Source organism: Lepeophtheirus salmonis, chromosome 5, assembly GCF_016086655.4.
Source record: "Lepeophtheirus salmonis chromosome 5, UVic_Lsal_1.4, whole genome shotgun sequence".
Classification (NCBI taxonomy): domain Eukaryota; kingdom Metazoa; phylum Arthropoda; class Copepoda; order Siphonostomatoida; family Caligidae; genus Lepeophtheirus; species Lepeophtheirus salmonis.
In genome coordinates, this window is record NC_052135.2 from 9,955,041 (window position 1) to 9,964,416 (window position 9,376).

At 28.0% G+C, this 9,376-nt stretch overlaps 1 long non-coding RNA gene across 1 annotated transcript; it reads right to left on the reverse strand.

Moving 5' to 3' along the window:
- Positions 1-420: 420 nt before the first annotated feature.
- Positions 421-1,708, reverse strand: LOC121118202 (uncharacterized). Its single transcript, XR_011780412.1, has 2 exons — positions 1,524-1,708; positions 421-1,435 (listed from the first exon to the last, which is right to left on the reverse strand). It is a non-coding gene; the product is annotated as an uncharacterized lncRNA (long non-coding RNA).
- Between the last annotated feature and the right edge of the window lie 7,668 nt (positions 1,709-9,376).

Consider the following 9,376-nt stretch of genomic DNA (forward strand, 5'->3'; position numbering starts at 1 on the left):
GTAATAAAAAAAAAAAAAATTGTGCTGTTTGAAATACTTCATTACCATCTTTTTGTTATCATTGCTTGTCTATTTCTTCATAACTTTTGCTGTTTTGTCCAAACTTTTGGCACTTTCTTGTGTTAATTTATGGAATTATTGATTATCATAATTTTCCTAATCTAAAAATGTTTTGACGGGAACTTAGAGTAAAAGTCTACTTTGATTTTCAGACAAACATACAGTATCCTCATCTGAATGATCGCAGTCACCAGCTAATAAGTTTGTGTTTGTTAGAAAGCCCATGTATATCCTTCTATCACTTTCGAGTTCATTAACATTAGAACGACAGATAGTAACGACCCCCCTTAAACGACGGTGGATATCAAAAATGATACCTATTTATTTTTTAATATTTGTAACTGTTAGTAGTTGCTAAAATTAAAAGTAATGTGTTAATTTTTATTTTCTCCGAAGATTTATTATTTATTTAAAAAAATAAACGTAACTTTTATAATAACACATATAAAGAAATTAGCATTTTTTACAAGTTTCAATTGTTTTTTCAGTACCAATACATGGCTTGCATACGAATCTCTTACATTTATTACAGGTTTTGCTTGCTAAGCGCCGTGATTTTCTTGTACACCAGCTCCTATTTTTTTGTTGAACAGTTTGATTTATCAGAATATGTCGTAATGAAGCTAATGGAACCATATATGGGTAAAGGGAGGAATGTTACAACAGATAATTTATTTACGTCATTGTCTCTTGCAAATGAACTTCCGAAAAATAGGACGACTGTTTTAGGAGCTATGAATCGTGCTCGCAAAGAAATACCTCCTGAACTAAAAGCTACGAAACAAGCACTATTTTCAAGCTTAATCTTTTTAAATAGTGGCAAAACATTGACTTCCTATCTAGGGAAAAAAAAAAATGTTTTAATTTTGAGCTCTGTTCACAAAAGTGTTAAAGTTTTAGATGTACAAAAAAGGTTACCAGAATCAATCCAGTATTATAATGAAACTAAGTATGGAGTTGATATTCTAGATGAAATGTCAAGACTTTATTCCACCAAAATGTCCTCTCGCCGATGGCCTTTACAAGTTTTTATAGTATTTTGGATTTTGCTAGTATAAATGCTCTTATTTTGTACAGAGAAGTGACTGGTAAGAAAATAACTCGTCGCCAGTTTTTGAATAATTTGATAACCGAACTTATTGGTGAAGATGATGAATCAAAGGATGATATAGAAGAAAATAATAAATTATTTCAATCACACCTTCTTCATTCAAAATGTTTTCTTGGCTAAAACGGGCTGAAATTTCTCCATTTCCTATTTGTTTGTGCCAGATGGTGTTATCCTTGCCAATATACATTGACTCTTCTAATAAATCGGTTGATTTATGTTTCTTAGAAGACGGGAATTGAGTCACTTGATTGCATTCTGGCATTTCTTGAAATGTTAAATATACCAATTAGTTGTTAATAAATACATCTAGCATATAGCAAAACTAATAATGGTATCCAAGAAAATTACTTACCGACAGGCTTGTCAAAAACATCAGAATAGTCATCAGAATCTGAAAAACTTGATTGAGTTGGTTGGACATATTCTTCATCTTTTTCCAATTTGAAATCCTCACCTTCTGAATCGGAGTACGATGTGCACTCAAGATAATGTCGTATTTCTTCAATGGATAATTTTTTCTTGGACATCCTTGCACAATAAAAGGTGGAAGCAGAATGGATAGTTTAGAAAAATATACATTTACATTTATACTAGAAATGTACACCATTCCTACCTAGAGAAGTTTATTCATGTTTGAACTTGCTTCAGCCTGTTTGAACAGGCTGAAGCAAGTTCATTGTAGAACAAACAAATTATTTGAAATGATTGGATATCAAATAAGATAACTACGTCTGTCTAGGTAGTGTTCACTGTACCAACGAAACGAATACAAATTTTAATTTAGTTTTTTGTGATTAATAAAATAAATTAGGAGAATTTATGAACTTATAAACAAATACAATCAAGAAGTTTCTCACAATATTTCATTGAATCCCAAATGGGTATGAAAAATGATACACTCGTTGTTCTAATGTTAATATGTTCAACACCTCAGTAATGTTAAGCTTAGCAGTTAAAAATAGATAAAATAAAGATTTTTTATTAATTTTTTAATTTTCTATTATTTTTTATAGTTAACATACAAACGGCCATAATATATATATATATATATCGACGTGACAAATTAATTTGTAAATAAATACAAGAAAACAAAAATTGGGAAAGAAAAAAATATTTCATTGCTTTACCGTAGTATTTTTAAAATATTCTGGCATTAAAAAAACTAATCTAAAGACTAAAAAATAGTAAAATATAAGTGTATATTTTGTGTTAAAGTATAAAAATTCAAACAACTGAAGAAAACCATCATTATACTGACGGAAATTAATATTACATGAGAAAAAGAGTGGCGTAGAAATTACTCACAGTCTTTAATAGATTGAAAAACACGCAATCATAATTCAAGAATGAAAAATGATAGTAGATGAAAATATAAGATAAATAATTTGATAAAATATTGCAGCATATAAAAGCTTAATAATTTATAATATTATATTGATTACAGTTCTTTAAAAATAGGTATGTATATTTAAGAAATAAAATGAAAGATTTTATTTGCAAACTAATATTTTTTTTTTTTTCATATTGTATTCAATTACTTTATATTAGACGTAAAATTTAATAATAAATCTTATAATACAATATTTAAAAACTGCCATTAAAAAGGTCGATTTCAACGAATTTTTCAATTTTACTTATGCTTTTCTTATGGCATATTTAATAAATAAATAGTTTAAGGTTTGTGAATAAAGCCTCAAAGTAAAATAAAAATTAGTTTATTAAATGAATACATTTTTAATAAATACTAATAAAATACCTTGTATATGAAACATATGTAAACTAGGACTAATCTATTTTCTTCAAAAATAAAAATTACTTATCACACTTAATTAACAAATCGACTTAATTATGTTTTTTTTAGAATATTTTTAATCTAATTTTACATTGCTTATGTAATAAATATTTAATCTGAAAATCAAATCAAAATCGACCATTTTGATTACATTGACATTTTTTAGAATATGGCATTTTAAATGTAAGGTTTAGTTGGGTATGGTTTACCCTTTTGCCTGCACATAATATTTTCTCTTTTTATCTCGAAATTGGAGACAATATAAGCAGAAATCTGAAATTCAATTATTCCAACCTTTAAATAATAATGAAAATTAATGAGTTAATTCTCACTATAGGTATCATATCTATTTTTACACTTCGTTTTGAATATATAATTATTGATTATTTGTGACCTAATACTCAATAACAAGTCGTAATAAATTATGAATGCAATTAAGTGTCAGTTAATTGTGTTATAATTTTATCGATCACTATAGATATCTCAAATAAGTTTCCACGTACGATTAAACAATCATTAGAGTTTGTGTTGTGAATTTTCTATTGATATTTTTTGATCTAATAATGTATTTGGAGGGGCATGCTTAAATATAATGTAACACTTGGCTTAAAAAGTCCCAGGGTTAACAAATAGAGCACATTTTCTTTTTCGTTCAAAATTAATTTTATTTATCAATAGAATCTGCACCAGAGCAACAGAATCGCTCCAAAAAAATTTATGCTACTTTTATTAAACGTTCTACTTTTCCTTTAAAATAGTCCTCCGTTTCAGCGACAATTTATTCATAGGAGCGAAATTTCTTACTGGATATCATTATTTTAGGTTTACTAACAGCCATTAGTCACTGGGAACCAAATCCAGATCTAGAAAGTAAGGTGGATGTGGAAGCAATTTGAAATTCAACTCATATTGCTTTGCCATTGTTTTGATTTACTTGGGACCACGGTGAGTTATTCTTGTGAAAAAGCACTTTATTCTTCATCAAATGGGGCCATTTTCCTTTTAATTTCGTCCTTCAAACTCTCGAATAAGGCTATATATTATTTACTATTGGTTGTAATTTTATTTTCAATGTAGTTTATAACTATTATTGGCGCTCATCCCAAATACGCAGGCCAGCTTTTCCAGCTGATTGTTGTGCTTTCAAGTACTTTAAATAACGTTGACTAGATGATGTACGCCCAGATGATGATCGTTTAGATTCCTGAGTGAAGGGATGGATCCATGTTCTATATACTGTTACATACAGACACAAGAATTCTGGTTTGTTACGTTTAAAAATAGGGGAAAACTGCTGAGAATCATTAGCACGTTTTGGTTTTTGGTCAAGTGAACAAACGCGCGGCGCCCACTTTGAACGTAGAAAAATGTCCATGTAATATTAAAATAAATCGTTCTTTTGATATTATGAAGATGTCAGCTAACTCACAATACTTCACTTTCAATCATTCACAAAAATTTTGTAGTTTTTGTATTATTTTCACTGTTTTTACCAACACATTTGAACGTCCACTACGTTCTGCACCATTGGTGTCTCTACTAACGTTTAATTATTTTTTTGGATGGAACAAAGTCTGCATAACACTTTTCAAGCCATAGCTTAGCTATAAAAGTAATTTTCCCCCATCAAGAAGCAGTGTAAAATTAAAACACAAAATTGTATTTCATCAATTTTTTTGTAAATAACAAAAAAGGTGTTACACTTTGTACAATAACTCACAGTTAAAGAAAATATTAACTTTTGAAGTCTGGTACTAACTGCAATCAGGTAAATTTAAAGAAATTGATATCTATGTGTGAAGCTCTGGTTTTTTCAGCCCATGTGCTAAAAGAAGTTAAATATAATTAAATAAACATTTTGGTTAAATTAAAAACATCAGATACAAGTATCAATATATACGTCTATATTTAAATTTAATTACCAACAAATTTATCACAAACTTTGAATTCTCCTGCTGATTTGGTAGGTATACACTTCCTTCGTTTAGTTTGTAAACTGACAGGACACGTTCATACAAACTTAAAATATATATTCAGTAATTTTTTTATGGACTCAAAAGAAAATTGGTTCTGTCAGAGAATGGCTTCTTCAACCCTTTTTACAAAGAAATCGAGAGTTTAACGACAAATTTTGTAAGTCTATAAATTATTTCAACGATTGCCCAAAAGTGTTTCACATAGTCCAGAAGACAACTTAATGTCTTAGATATATTAAGAATTATCAATAGGGCATGAAGATTGGCATGTAATGTCACCGCCTCGATACAAATCTGACTTTAAAATAGAGTATTTAATCACGAAAGTCCTGTTTGATATTTATGCAGTAAAGAGTAACTACTCATCCATACATATTGGTCAAGACAAACTTCTCAAAAGATCCTGCGAAGTGCTGGAGAGGTTTTTTGTGGATGTAAAGCTTATCGTATGAGTATTTGGGTGAATGGAAAACTACACATTCAATCTGAAGCCTTTTTTACGTGTGTATATTTGATTTGAAAATATATAGATGCTTTGTATCTTATATAATATAGAATTTCATTTCTAAATTTAAAGACGAATTTTTTCTTTTGTATAATAATATTTACAAAAAATGAAATAATATTTAAAAAAGTTATAAACAAAATTTCACCAAATAAATTCTAAAGTTATCAATCACATCAATTTAGTATATATCAAATTTAATAATCACAGCAACTTAGTAAATATCAAAATATAAGCATTATAAAATATTAAATAAATAATATTAAAATATTTGAAAAGCAACAAATAAAATCACATATAACCAGTCAAAATTTTCAATTTGTTATATATGCATGCCTTCCAAAGAAAAATGTTTGGTTCATATACTTTTCGAACATACCAAATTTGGGGACAATATTTCAGGAATAACTCTTGTTTTTTTATTATTAGTATTACTGATATATATATGTATAAAACATAGTAATTTAAAATTAATAATCTAAGCCAAAGTCAAATATCTTGTTGTATAATATGTTATTTATCAACTTATTTCCGGCAAAACGTTCCCTGTAAAAAAAATCAAAAATAACTTAGCAAATAAAACAAGGCCACAAAATACCTTAAAATATCACAAGAGATCTAGAATAGTTTTTAAATATCTAAAAATTGTGTATTACTCGTCAAAAGAATTTGCCATTTTTATCAGAAAATGAGGGGTAGTAGTTCATTATATCCCTAGCTTATGTTGCTCTACGGAGACTGATAATCCCCCAGAATCTTAGCTTGGAAGGTAGAAAATCTGGCTGCGGCTGATATTAGAATAGCTCAGATTTACTGCCAACTTCTCTGCAATTATACTACCTCTTCACATCTTCCATAACTCTAATTGTAATAGATTGATTTACTTGATAAAGTAATAGGTAGAGTTCAGTAGTTTATAATGAAAACCCACCTTTACAAAATAAAAATGTAAAAGGTAGTCGTAAGCGCTTTTTCTTCTTGTTTTTTTGTTCATTATCTTATAAATAAAATGTCGTCATTGTTTTAGCTTCTCAATAAGCATTCTTCTGAAGTGTAAATTGATTAAAAAACGGTAATGTATCTCAATTAGTTCGAAAGTCATGGTCGATTATGTATTTTTTACGTTTGTGTTCCCTTGATCTCTCAAAATTTAATGGCATTTTACTGTGACCATATGTAAAACTCACCGCAAGATTGATCAAAATTGATTGTAACTTTTGTCATTATCCCGATGCATAAGTATACAAACAAACATGGGTCAAAACATTAGATACAATTGTATTTCAACTGTTATAAAAATTTGATAGGAAATTTTATTAATTTAACTTAAACTTTGATAATATATCATCAATAATCTACATAAAATCCCATTAACAGTATAAAAATATCATATCAAATGCACTTAACTATGTATATCCATAAATATCTAGTCTTCATTTAAGAAAAAAGTACATGAATGCATTGATTGAATGCATAAATATACTTTCAAAACCATAGCTCTTCGTTCATATAATGGCATTGAATATTTTCAAGAATAAAAAACTTTCCTACAAGGGATAATTAAATAGAAGAAAATGGAATTATAAACATTCGCCATTACAATCATTGTTTTTTAGGTAATCATACTCGAATAAAAACATTTTTATATATACGTGTGAACGATAAACTTTTCCTAGAAATAATATATGATCATAAATAAATATAAGAATGCTTAAAAAATAAAAATAACTTTTACTTTTCAAATTCATTATGTGGAATGAAGATTTGTAATTCTTCCACTTTTTAAAAAGCAAAAAGAGTTTGTTTTTGTTATAAGTACTTTTATGAATATAAACAGGGAAAATAGTAAGTAATTGTTGATTTATAAAGAAAAGAACTCCTCCATTAACTACACAGTTGAACTTAATCGGGAAATACTTTTATTAATGATATGAATATGTACAAATAAATTCATAAAGATAAGTAAGTCATTGTTTGAAATTAGGTATATATAAAAATTTTAAGTTCAATGGTTTTTTACGCAAAGTTTTCACCTACATTATATGTATGTATGGGGTTTTGAATTTTATTTCTTCAGATATGCTTCAGAATGCTTCAGAATACTTATTTCCCTCTTTTAATCCCAAGTATAAGGTAGTATTTTATTCTACTTTTTAATACAAAGATATAAATATGTAATACTGAATGCAACACATTTGTTATATAGCTTTAAGATAATTTTGTTTCTCTAAATTGAATATAGATATATTACTAATTTAATTATCAATCCTTATAGCCATTGTCTCAAATTATTTAGATTTTTATTTTATATTTTTTAAATAAATTTTGAACTTGTATATGCAAACTATATTACAAACTTATTTTAACCTTTCGAATAATTATATTATATTGAATAAAAATATTTGTTTTCCTCATGATGGACTTTCCTTGCGATAAACTTTTACGGTAGGAACTGGCCTTAAGGTTAACTTTCTGGGAGTAAAAAGAGCACGGTGAACTTTCTTGTAACCTAAAATTAATGTATTAATTCAAAAAAATACCTACTTTGCTGTTGCAATGTTTTATATATGTTTTAATGGTATTTTTAAGGGTTTGTTTATTCGATATGGTTCAATTATTAGACAATATTTTTCAGTAAGAATATTAAAATTTTAATCCTTTGAAATTAAATAAATAAGTACTGAATATCCATGTGAAATCGTTGAACGTATAGTAGGTATTTATTTTGTTTTGGGTCTACCAGAAACGAGAAAAGTGGGATAATTAGAGAAAAATATATTAATTAAGCAAATTTAATATTTTATTTACTGTCTACAATTTTCAAATATGATTGATATAAATACATATATTTATTATTAGAATCTGATATATAGTGTGTGTAACCAAAATTGGAATAAATGTTAGTGCAACAATATTTAATCATATTTCTCATGAACAATAGCCGATAGAATTTTGAAATTTCATTTAATAAATAACCATAAATTTATGTCATAATTTATTCAAAATGCCACAACAGCCTCCAAACGGGTCCTAAAGACAATGAAAGTCTTCCTGATGTAGGCCTCATCCATTTTGTCCCATGCTGCAACGATGAAAGCCTTCAGGTCATACATATTCCTGGGAGAGGTTTGAAAGGCTTTCCTTTCCACAGCGCTCAATATGCTGGACTCCAATGGAATCAAATCTGGTGATGACAAGGACCACATGGATACAGGCCAAAAATCACATAAATTAAATTGAAGCAAAACTTTGGATTTTAAGCCTTCAATTTGACCCAGATGCCTCAAACCTGGCTTTAATTGCCTACACATTAGTGTAGGAGCTTAATTCTAGCGTCGATCAGTATCAGGATATTGTTTGTTTAATGATTAAAATTTAAAATTATGTAAAAATATAAAAAAAGTTTACAACAAATTTTCTTCATAAAATCATAAAACCTCCATCGAAATTTCAAATTTGTAAATCTACTCCTGACTATCTAGTTTAAACCTTTTGTTCGTGTTCCGATTCTGGTTAACGTCACTGTTAAAATAATAAAACTGGATATTAGAGAGATATATATTTAAGACAAAATAAAATCTTTTAACACTTTTAATTGTTGGTCCCATTAATACTTCAAAATACTTGGAAGGAATTAATCCATCACCTTAATCTAATGAAAAAAAAAGTTTTTATATTATAACACTTGGTTGTTTAGACCCCCAAAATAGTCGACATTAACAAAGCTAACGTCACGTGAATATGCTCTATTACTTATGACGTAATCTACCGAGTGGAAACTTGAATCTTGGCTGGCTGATGGGAATGGTTTGTAATGCCATCTACAATGTTAAAAAGAGGCTATACCACAACGAGAACATAGAAATGAAGGAGGTCTCCAGAAAAAGCTCATCATTAATGTGGAGGTACTCAAGAACATCCTTGATCTGGTT